A 13071-nucleotide genomic window follows, 5' to 3' on the forward strand; every position below is an offset into this window, starting at 1 on the left:
TCTTCTCCCTCACGTGCACGCCCTCCTCTCCTCTGCCCGATGCCGACGACGCCAGGGAACAGAGAGCGAGCATTGCAGCGCCGACACTGCTTTGCCTTCCTCGAAGCCCTAGCCTCTGCCCTGATTTCCTTCATCTTTCTCTGCGCCTTCATCGCCACCGTTGAGCAGGGAGCAACACAAGGTTTCCTCAACCCTAGCATTGGCCACCGATTTGATTCGCTGAGCCTTAGCCATCTTCTCAGCCGCGTTTTCTCCACCCGACGGCGTCGCCACCCGCAGTGCCGCCAGCCTTCTCCACCCCGTCGCCTGTGCCCTAGCACCGTCGCCGGCCACCAGGACCGAACCACCATAGATTGTTGCCCTCTGTGCCCCAGCTTTGGTTGGATACCATGGGCTCAGCCGCAGCAATGACCTAGAGTTCTGACAGTGGGCTGATAGAAGAGCATTCCAGCCACTGTTGCTTGCTACCATCGCCGGAGAAGGTCAGGTAATGGTCTTGTTAACTACAACAGTGATGTAGATTTTTGGTATGTTACTGTAAGGATTTTCAATTAGTGTGTTTTGGGAATTTGTTGTTCAATTGGCAGTGGATAGTGGTGTGAAGTTGCTGGATTCTGACCACCACAGTACTGAATGCTTGGTTGTTCCCTTGATATCCATCTTTGATCCAATCAGTGTAGGGTTTCAACAAGTGAGTTTTTGTTTCATAGATCTGGTATATATATTAAATTGGGTAGGGTTAATGTTATATGATTATTGTTTTACCCTAAATAGAAATTTAGCTATTCATTGAGTTGTAGCTAAATAGAAATGTATATATATTGGTGAAACATGACTTTGACGCGAGACGAGCACCTCGACGTTGGATTTGATTGGATTGGATCTGCTATTTGAGGCGGGTACCTCTTGACTTATCTTTTATGATATTGTCAATTGGATATGCATAGTATTTTATAGCTACAAGCAATGATCATGTTTTACCTTTGGTATGCCACTGTTTGATACCCATAGCATGTTCTGTTGGGCGGTTGTTATGTATCTATGTTTAAGTCTCGTGATTATTGCCATGAGTACCTTAGTTCCTAGAGTAAGTGGCATACCAAGTTTTACTGAGGTTAGGACTAGGTTCTGGATTTTATTTTCTGGCATGTGTATCTAGATTATCTTATACCTAGGTTTTTATACCATACCTGTCTTGTGTACCTTAGATCATCGGATCTGACCATCGATACTGTGGTACCCATTTTATATATATATGGATATTGCTATACTGATCGGGATATTGCCATTCTTAGTGTCATGCATCATGATTGCATGCTGTGCGATAGTCGACTCCATGATTATGAGCATATCGCCAGTTACATGTATCTGCACACACGACCACTCATGAGTTAGTGGTATATTCAGGCAGGGTGTGTTGCAGCAGGTGCTCTATCAAGGGCTCCGTTGGTCCACTCATGGGTTAGTGTGATGCAGCGTTGTAGCAGGACAGGGATCCCTCCCCATCATCGTGTACCGGGAGATGAGAGCATTGAGCTCCGCCATTTATGATTTGGGGTAAGGAGGATAGGTGTACTTCGACAGCATCCCGTCCACTCGGTCACTCATCATGAGCAGTGACAGCAGAGTGCACGGTTGTCACAGCCCTACCCACTCGGTCTCACCATCGTGTGTGAGATTGCTGACTAGTATCAGGGGTGACCAGTACATGTCATTGGCATCATACGCATTGATGCAATTATTGCTTGTGCTTGCTGCATTTATTTGCTGCATTTGGTTGGATGCATATGTTTGACATGCATACAGGATTTATGACACTCTCGGTTTGATGACCTTTTGTTCTGGATAGGAGTACCTGGTGAGTACAGCTTCCTCAGTTACCTTTCAGTTTTGCATTTTTTTTCCTATATATGATTAGGAAGCTGTATTCCATGTTTATTGTTGTTAGATATATCTTACTAGGCATGTCTATTGGTATTCGCTGAGTTGTTGAACTCACCCCCGTGGACACTATCTTTTTCAGGTACCAGGTTGTTTATGGAGTCGCTTGGAGTATCCTGCCTGCCGGTCCCCACATCACATCAGAAGACATGTCTCCGCCTTTTTATTTATTTTATCTTAGTATATGATATATGTGTTTGGCTTTGTGTTCCTGTTATATTTCCTGAGTGTAGTGTTGTTGTGTAGTGTAAGCCTAGCCGGCTAGCAGTCTAGTATTTTGTTTTGTATTTGGTTTTCTATTGGATTCCCGCTGTGTTGGTTTTTGATTACAGCCGAGTGGACTGATAAAAATATATATAACTGCGTGGTTGTTGTTATATTTGTCCAGCCGTGTAGGCTGAGATTATTAACTGCGTGGTTGTGTATATATTCCAGCCGCATGTGGTTGATGTATATTGTGTCTGTAGAAATGCTTCAGATTGTCATCCGTACAGGGGAGGTGCTGCCGAAATTTTCTTCGGACAGGGACTTCCCCGGGACGTGACAAATATTCTTGACCGCTATCCAGTGACTTTCACCTAAATCTGAATGGTATCTGCTCTTCATGCTCAAAGCATACGAGACATCAGGATGAGTACATGGCATGGCATACATGATAGATCCTATGGCTGAAGCATAAGGGATCTGATCCATGCGGTCTCTCTCCTCTCTAGAAGAGGGACTTTGAGTCTTCGAAAGACTCACACCATGTGACATCGGCAGAATATACACTTTGAGTCTTCTGCATGACAAACCGTAGTAGAACCTTGTCAATATATGTACTTTGACTTAGGCCAAGCAATCTCTTAGATCTATCTCTATAGATCTATATGTCTAGAATACGGGTAGCTTCACCTAAGTCCTTCATTGAGAAATAATTCCCTAGCCAAGTCTTTACAGACTACAGCAAAGGGATGTCATTCCCAATGAGTAATATGTCATCCACATACAATACTAGGAAGACAACTGTGCTCCCTACAACCTTCTTATAGACACAAGGTTCATCTTCATTCTTGATGAAACCAAACTATTTGATTGCATCATCAAATCGAAGATTCCCGCTCCGAGAAGCTTGTTTTAGTCCATAAATGGATTTATGCAGCTTGCATACTCTGCCAGTATGCTATGAATCTACAAAACTCTTAGGTTGTGTCACGTACACATCCTAGAGCAGGTTTCCATTCAGAAATGCGGTTTTGACATCCATCTGCCAGATCTCATAATCATGGTATGCTGCAATAGCAAACATGATCCGAATGGACTTAAACATCGCGACTGGAGAAAAAGTTTCATCATAGTCAATACCATGAATTTTCTTGAAATCTTTTGCTACCAGACGACCCTTATATATAAGTCCATCCATGTCAGTCTTTCTCTTAAAGACCCACTTACACCTAATGGGTTTTACCCCTTCAGGTGGATCAACCAAAGTCCATACTTGGTTGGTGTACATGGATTCCATTTCGGATCTCATGGCCTCTAGCCATTTCTCAGAATCTGGTCTCATCACAGCTTCCTGATAGGAGGTAGGCTCATCCTCAATGAGCACAACATCATCATGGTCAGACAAGATAAATGAATATCTCTCAGGCTGACGACGTACCCTATCAGACCTGCGAAGAGGTAGGTCTACTTGAACTGGTTGTTGTTCCTCAACTCCTTGTGGAACAACATCATCCATAACACTTTTGGTTCCAGTTCAACTTCCATCGAGGCTTCAGTGCTATGGTTCACATCTTGAACTTCTTCAAGATCGAACATACTCCCACTAGTTTTTCTAGAAACAAAGTCTCTTTCTAGAAATACCTCAGTCTTTGCCACAACTACCTTGTGTTGACTGGGAATGTAGAAGTAATATCCCTTAGTTTCCTTGGGATATCCAATAAAATAGCACTTATCGGATTTGGGTCCCAGTTTGTCCGAGGCTTGACGTCGAACGTAAGCCTCACAACCCCAAATCCTCATAAAAGACACCTGGACATCTCTCCAAGTCCATATCCAATATGGTGTCTTTATCACAACCTTGGATGGAACTCGGTTGAGTATGAAGGTTGCAGTGTCTAGAGCATATCCCCAAAGAGATACAGGAAGATCTGTGTGACTCATCATAGACAGTACCATATCTAATATGGTACGATTCCTCCTTTCAAATACACCATTTCACTGTGGTGTTCCAGGAGGAGTGAGCTAGGATAGAATCCCATACTCAGCTAGATAGTCACGAAACTCATGGCTAAGGTATTCTCCACCTCGATCTGATCGAAGTATCTTAATACTCTTGCCAAGCTGAGTTTGTACTTCATTGTTGAATGCTTTGAACTTTTCAAAGGATTATGACTTATGTGTCATCAGATACACATAACCATATCTACTAAAGTCATTAGTAAATGTAATGAAGTACCTATAACCACCCCTAGCAGCAACATTAAAAGGATACATCACTATGTATAAGTCCTAACAAGTCAGTCGCTCTCTCGCTGTGTCCACTAAAGGGAGTCTTGGTCATCTTGCCTAGTAGGCATGACTCGCATGTCTCATATGATTCAAAATCAAATGAGTACAGCAAACCATCTTTATGGAGCTGGAATAAGTGTTTGTCATTTATATGACCTAAGCGACAGTGCCAGAGATAGGTTTGGTTCATTTCATTTGATTTGAACCTTTTGGTATTTATGTTATAGATGGGGTTCTCTAAGTCTAGAATATAGAGTCCGTTCATCAGAGGTGCACTATAATAGAACATATCATTTAAATAATCTGAACAACATTTGTTCTTTATTATAAATGAAAAACCTTTCTTGTCCAAACAAAAAATTGAAATTATGTTCTTAGTAAGAGCAGACACATAACAACATTCATCTAGTTCTAGTACAAGCCTAGAGGGCAGAGATAGATAGTAAGTCCCTACAGCAACTACAGCAACCCGTGCTCCATTGCCTACTCTTAGGTCTATCTCACCCTTCGTCAATGTCCTGCTATTTCTCAGCGCCTATACATTAGTAGAAATGTGAGAACCACATCCGGTATCTAATACCCATGATGACGAAATAGAGAGATTGACTTCTATAACATGTATACCTGAAGTAGAAATCTTATTTCTCTTCTTCTTAAGATCTTCCAGGTATCCTTTGCAGTTCCTTTTCCAGTGCCCTTCTTGTCCTTGATATAGTTGATGAAGATGTTCAACCATATCATAAGCACCCATCAACTCATGTTGCTTCTGAAGCTCAGAGTTCATGGTCGTGAGCATAAGACAGGACACATCTAATGCGTCATCTTGATGATTCTGGTAAGCATCACGGTCAGCTCGCGTGACAGTGGCAGGAGGTGCCGCGGGAATGGGCTGCTCCAGGATGTACAATTTTCGTTCCTGTGTGAGAACAATTCTCAGGCTCCTGTACCAGTCCAGGAAGTTAGCTCCATTGAGCTTGTCCTTATCAAGGACAGAACACAGGGAGAAGGTGTTCGTGTTTGACGACATGGTAATCTACAACAAAAAATGCAGAAAATAATAATCATATTCTACTAATCATTTAATTAGGCCTTTAACTAAATGATGCTCCCACTGAATTATAGAACTTTTGTAGAATCGAGTCATGGACGTGGTCAAACCACACTTACTAGATTCTAGCTATAATTCGTGCGGACAAGATCGACATCATAATACGCCTTGAGTTAGCTTTGGCTAAATCGCCCAAGACTTTAGTATGATCGGTAGGTAACTAATTACCAATTACATCTCTATGCAACTCTTGTTTATAGGATCAAGATCCGCATGTATATTAAAACTTGAGTTAGCTTTGGCTAAATCGCCCAAGAGTTAATATAAATGTGATTTTGTCCTATCTACCAACCATTGGAAAATGCCTATAGTTAAACCCGATCCAATTGAATTTAACTAGTTTTACTCAATCTAATTGAGTTTGTACTCACCCATGTGTTGATAGGAAGGACCAAGATTGTCCCTCCGCACCCTACCAAGATAATATGCGTTGCTCTGCTTTGGCAGATTCAACAACAACATGTGATCGAGGTAGTGATGGGTATCACGGCATGGTAGGCATTTTGAGTTGACGTGATTAAGATCTAATCTAATCGTTGATGTGTATCATATACATGATTTAGATCTAATCTAATCGTGGTGCATTATATACGCGATTTAGATCTAATCTAATCGTGGTGGCACTAATTAATTACTCTACTCTAGCATGCATCATATACACACACACAAGCAATTAATTAAATTATGATTAGTCATGACCCTACTACGATCTTCTCAAGCCAATGAGAAGATCGGACGGTCAACCTAAGGTCAACAACTTCTCCAAGCTCCTCCCTTTGACCGCCACGTGTTGCTCGCACCCTCCTCGTAACTCCTCCTCGAGTGGACCCTCCACAGCTCCATTTTGTACATTACAAAGATGAAACTCGAGTTATATTCGAGTCTAAATTATTTTACAGCAGAAAATAAAATAGATAGGCACGACGCGCAGGTTGCGTATCAAATATACAACACGCACAATTACACAAAAATGGCACGCAGGCCATATTATGAATTACAACACATGTATCCAATCCAATTGGGGTTTTTGGGCCATGACTATCACAAATACATGCATACTTCTAAATTATGTATTTTTCCATAATTTCTGTAATTTTACTACTGATTTTTGTGATTTTACGAGTCACAACTTCCCGGCGGTCCTATTTAGCGATTTTTGGGCATGATCGTGGGACAATGCCCCTTGCGGGGTTAGGGGCAACGCCCCTTCTCACGAAATGAATCTCACGAGTGTCCCACGACGATCTTACAGTGCCTTAAGCCGCTGTCCCAAAACTATTTGGGTGAAACCTTGTCGTTTCGGAAGGTTTTTCTCGATATACGAAGCCTACAAGTGACCAAGCACTTGTTGCTTCGCATCTCGAAGAAAAATACTCATAAAATACTTAAAAATCATAAATTTATAAAAAGTTACAGATCTGTAATTTTCCATAAAAATTAAAATAAAATATGTACGTGCTTCGCACGTGGCTCTGATACCATTGTTGGGATTTTCGAGCCGCAAAAATCGCTTTTTGTGTTGCGGAAACCTCAAAATCCCATGCCACCGGATCCGTGCGAAGATTAAAAGAATAAAAAATTTCGTGTACACATTTTTCTATCCTAGATCTACATTAGATCTACATGGTTAAGAGATTACCCTTGTAGCGAAGCCCTTCGCGAATCCAGCTCATCCAAAAGTTGTCGGATCTCGAGTGTGTTCAAGTGGACAAACCTCTATACGTATCCACACGAACAATAGAGATGGAGAAAACACTTAGAGTGTGCTAGCACTCTAAAGGTGTTCGACCAAGGAGGAGGAGAGGGAGAGAAGAAGAAGCAAGGAGGAATAATAATGATCGATAATCAAATGAGAGTAAAAAATGACTTAAGTATTTTCATCTAATGAAAATACTTAATGCTCATTAACACCATTAATGAGCCTCATTAATGAGCCTTAATGAGTATTTAATATTCTTCATTAAATGACCATTTTCAAATTCATTCGAAATTTGAATCTAAAATTCAAATTGAATTCCATTTATCATTGAATTCAAAATTCAATGAATATCATCATTAAGCCTCACTTGCGTCTAACTCAAGTCTAGCCTCACTTGAGTCTAACTCAAGTCTAACCTCACTTGAGTCTAACTCAAGTCTAACTCAATTGAGTCTTACTCAATTAATATAATTTGGATTACTCTTAATCCAATTTGGCTCATCACATGAACCTAATCCTCTTGGTTCATCATATGAACCGAATCTCCATCTAATTGCCCTTTGTGTGTGACCCTATAGGTTCTTGTAATATTGGCAATACTCCTAAACTCATTTAGAAGCATAAGTAATGAGCGGTATCTAGAAACACATCATTACTACCCAAGTTACAAGAATGTTGAGATCCAACATCACCTTTGTGACTACTAATTGTAACTCTCACAATATACGACAATGTCCTTCTATCCTTGACACCTAGATTGACCAATGCGAGGCATAGACCATGTCATCCTCTAATCAATCTAAATCTTGAACTCCAAGTAGACTCACTCTAATCAAATGAGCTCAATATCTCATATTGACTCATTTGGGCATGGCCATGCACTTAGTGGTCTCACTCTATCAAGAATAACGATGTCACTCCCGTTATATAGGAGGGATAGATCCCATCTACATCATTCACATCCCTCGACATAATTTGTTACATACCCATTAATTGCCTTTATTGTCCACCCAGTTACGAGTGACGTTTGACGAAGTCAAAGTATGTAACTCCTTCTGTAGGGACCATGGTGAGTTCAGGTCCAAGGACTAATAGTCATACTAATAGCCACATGAGAAAGTATATGACACACATATAATGATCCATGATACTTTCTCATGGTGGGTCATTCAGTATACATTCTCCAATGCATACCCATGTGTCAAATTGATATCTCCATATCCATGACTTGTGAGATCAAGCCATCGAGTTGACCTACATGATAGTCTCGTCGCATTAACATTGTCCCTGAATGTTAATACTTGACTAGGAATGATTAAGAGTAGTGTTCTCTATACTATCTCACTATCAATTCAACAAATCGATTGACATAGATAAGAACCTTCTACTCAAGGATGCTAATATACTTAGTTATTTGGCACCAATACAAGTAAGTATAATAACCAAAAACAAATGCCTTTATATACATAAGAATACGATACAATGAGTCCATACAACAATCATCATATGATTGGCTCTAGGGCTCTAACTAACAGTAACTCTATCACAAATAACAAAAGGAAAAAATGCAAGAAGAATAAATATTACAACAGTTGTAATAGACAACTGGTACTGGTTATGCAAACAACTCCGGAATTTAATCTATTAATCTTGCTATGGAAGTTCGATCATAGTTGACTTTCTCCTAATCATCACGCTCCTCTCTCTTCAATTGTGTCATGTAGAGATACTGTCTGCAAGAATGTTAGAGATACATGCAATGGAGAAAAGAGAGAAACACAAAATCCTACCGTATGTATTGAGAGTATTAATTATAAACTATATTTGAGTTGAAATCAGAACATAATATAGTGCCCAAATGGTAATGGTCCACTTCCATTCAATATACCGTGACTGGTTCAAGCAATATCATTTCCACCAGTGGGTAATTCTTAATCAACAATTATTATCTCAAAGGAGGAATCAACAACTGAAGAGGACACCATTTATATAGATCAAAACAAAAGAAAACTTCTTAGATTTTTTTCTAAAAAAATAATTCTAAGATTGATAAATAAAACCTCTAATTACTCGCTTTGATGTTTCGATGTAAAGCATTATAGCTAATGTTTGTTCTGCCTCCTTTGAACCACTGTTATCAGCAAGTCAATGACTTTTGCAGTTTAAAATATTCCAAAAAACAAGATTAAGTGTAAGACAACTCACCTCGAATTCGACGATTCCCTTCCTCACATCAATGTTTTCGGTGTAGACCTCCGAATTCCACTTCGCCTTCCAGTAGAACTGGGAAGCAATCTCCGACCAGAATCCAGCTGGATCCTCTATTGATTTGTTGTACATGTTTCGATACTGAAGATACGTGATATTAATGTTGAGAAAAAAAGGCAAAACAAGTTTATCCAAGAAACTAAACAACGTTCCATTTTAAAGTTTTCGCATTCTTCCGAATTGGAAAAAAAACACACAACTTGTTCTGTACAATAGCAAATATCACACACAATCTCCAGGTTTCCACAAAAGAATAAAACTTACATAAACCTAAACGAAACCAAAACTTACTTACAAAAAAAATGGAATGCCCAACAAAGGAGGAAACTTCAAGCCCACAAAACGGAATTCGCCAAAGAAAGCTCGAACCATAGAGTTCAAGTACAAGCAACACACACCTGTTCGGGACAGGAGACGAGGGTCTGGCTGGAAAATTCTTGTGAGGGGAAGATAAGGTTATTCTCCTCGGATTCTAGGGGCTCACCGAGGATGACGACGTTAAGGTGTGAGATCCGACCAACGCCCGAAGGATGCAGGGACATGGATTCCACATGGCGGAGACGGTTGGAGAACGCGACGCCCACCTTCAGAGACGCCGCCGCCTCACCGGTCGTCATCAAACACCGATCACGACACCTTCCGGAAGAGGAAGAAGACCGGCGAGGAGGGAAGAAGTTTTGGTGAAGAGGGACCGAGCATAAGCAAGGAGAGGAGTCACCGCTGAGATCTGAGATACCCTAAGCCCTTCGCACCCTCTTCTAGGATGAAGAAGAGGAGACAACAAAAGAAGAGCAAATTCATTCCGCCTTCCTCTTACAGGATGAAGAAGAGCTCGTCGGGGAAGTTGGGGGGATTCTGGTGGCAGCGAGGTGGGACTGAGAAGAGATCAAGAAAGAAAACGTGAAGTAGATGAAGAGATCGTAGGTTGGACAGAAATGTTTAGGTATTGAAAAGGTAAAGGGGCGGAATGCAGTGGCAAATATTTCAGAGAGAGGGATAGAAAAAATGTAGCGCGCGGCAAAAAATTGCGAAGGGGAAAAAGCGGCGAAAGAAAAAAAATAACTGCATTTAACAATACTTAATAGACAACGATTTTCAAAAACCATTGTTGTAATCCCAAAAAAAGGGCACATATACAATAGTTTTCAAAAACTATTCTCATAGCCTTTAAAAACCATTGTCGTAGCCCCAAAAAAAGCATAAATAGACAACGATTTTTAAAAACTGTTGTCGTCGGTAAAACAAAATTGCTAAAAGACAATGATTTTTGTTAAAACCAGTGTTAAAAGGAAAAAAAATAATGATTTGGTATAAAATCATTGTCGTTTGAGTGTTGTTGAATGAGTATTTTCTTGTAGTGTAACATTATAATAATAAGTGCCCTCAGTAGTTAAGAAACTAACCTTTTCTTGGTCCTCCTTGGCGAGCGGAACTTGGTGATATCCTTGATAGGCATCCAACATACAGATGAATTCAGAGCCAAAGGTAGAATCAACAACTTGATCGATGCGGGTTAGTGGATAATAATCCTTTAGGCAAGCCTTATTAAGATCTCTGAAATCAATACATACCCATCACTTGTTTCTAGGCTTGGAAACCAAGACAACATTAGCCAACCAACTATGTTGCTGCACTTCCCTGATGTAGCCCGCCTCCAATAACTTATCCACCTTTTATTTAATGATTTTATTTTATTCAATACATACCCATCACTTGTTTCTAGGCTTTCTTTGTTTGACTAGACGGGCATCAGGATAGACATGGAGTACATGCTCCATGACTGCTAGGGGCACGTCCGTTACTTCTTTACGTGTCCAGGAAAGCACACCACTATTGCGTGTCAAATACTCCACCAGCTCGGCCTTAAGCTCAAGAGCTAGGTCGGCCGCTATTTGAGTGGTGGCTTCTGGCCGATCGACCTGAATTTGTACCTCTCCCTCTTCTTCATACACCAAGAAGGGTGTCTTTTCTTGAATAATGTTAACCTCCATCCTTTACATTTTTCGAGCAACATTGTCCTCCATATTCACTATCTCCATGTAGTACTTGCAGGTTACCAGTTGATCACCTTTAGCCTCCCCCACTTGGTCATCTATAGGGAATTTTATCTTCTGACAGAAGGTTGAAATGATCGCTCAAAATTCATTTAGGGCCGATCGACCCAAAATAATATTGTAAGTAGAAGGTGCATTCACTTAACTCATCAGGGGATCCTCTCCTAAGGATATAGTCAACTTTATTTGCCCGAGTAGTTGAACCCCATTACCAGTGAACTCATACAGAGGAGTTGCCATGGGCTGAAGCTCACTTGGGTTAATTTACAGCTAGTCAAATGCTTAATTGAAGATAATGTTAATAGAGCTGCCTGCATCAATAAAAGTTTGAGAAATATAATAATTGGCTATAACAACCTTAATTATTAATGCATCATCATAGAGTATTTCTACTTCCTCTAGATCTTTGGGCTCAAAGCTGATTTCAGGCCTAGCCACCTACTCTGCACTATATCCAATTTCATGAATGACCAGACACTGAGCGTGTGACTTCCTCGCTCAGTTAGATTCACCATCATTTGGCCCTCCAGCTATCATGTTGATATTAACCCGAGCAACATTATTGCGATTTTCTTCTTGTCGAGTAAAAGGCTATTCTTGTTGCACTTGGGTGGGCACTTGTGTTTGCTCAGCCTAGAGCTGTAGGGTTCCCTGCTACTACTCGGTTGCCTGGTACTCAATCTTGAGTGGGCTATTTTGTCATGCATACGGTCATCAGTTTAGAGTTGGTGAACACTGACGATATCTGGGGTTCTCATTTGGTCGGTTCTGCAGAGTGTAACAATCCTCCATATTGTAAGTGGTTTTCTGATGATACGTGCACCACTTTCATGGAGCTTCCCGAGGGACCTCCACATGTTGCATGACTTGAGGCTGCGATTCTTGATGATGATACTGAGGACTTGCCCAAGTCAAAATGAGAAATCCAAGGATCGAAATCTTTATAAAAGAGTGTAAGTCAGTCCTCTCCTGGCTGAACCAACAAGAATAAATCGGTCCTCTACTGACCGAATCAACAAGAATAAATCGACCCTATTGACCTAAAGGGTATACAACTCTATCTTTAACCTAGCTAGTTGTTACGATTCCGCAAATGCACGGATTCGTCGTCAGTAATATATAAGATCGTTGAACCACAGGGGCTGTTGATTAAGCACTAGAGATGTCGCAAAGTAAGTTATCTAGACGGTTGAAAGTTGGCTTTGGCGCTTGCAAACTAACGAGAGTGATTGAAGAGAGAAAGAGAAGGTTGAGACGAAGAGAGAGGAGAGAGAGAATTCATCTTGGAGGGAATAAGCTTTGGGAGATGGATTCCAGGATTTCGATTTCATTATAATACTAGGAGATATTACATAGATTGCTTAGTTTCTACCCTCTATGTCCATGCTCTTGCAAGAAGTTAAATTGGTCAATATCCCTAAGGGCATGTTTGGTTCAGGGTTATTCTCCATGACCTTGGTTATCCAACCAAGGTTATGTTATTTAACCGTGTTTGGTTCAGGGTCATG

Source organism: Zingiber officinale, chromosome 6B (assembly GCF_018446385.1).
Source record: "Zingiber officinale cultivar Zhangliang chromosome 6B, Zo_v1.1, whole genome shotgun sequence".
NCBI lineage: Eukaryota > Viridiplantae > Streptophyta > Magnoliopsida > Zingiberales > Zingiberaceae > Zingiber > Zingiber officinale.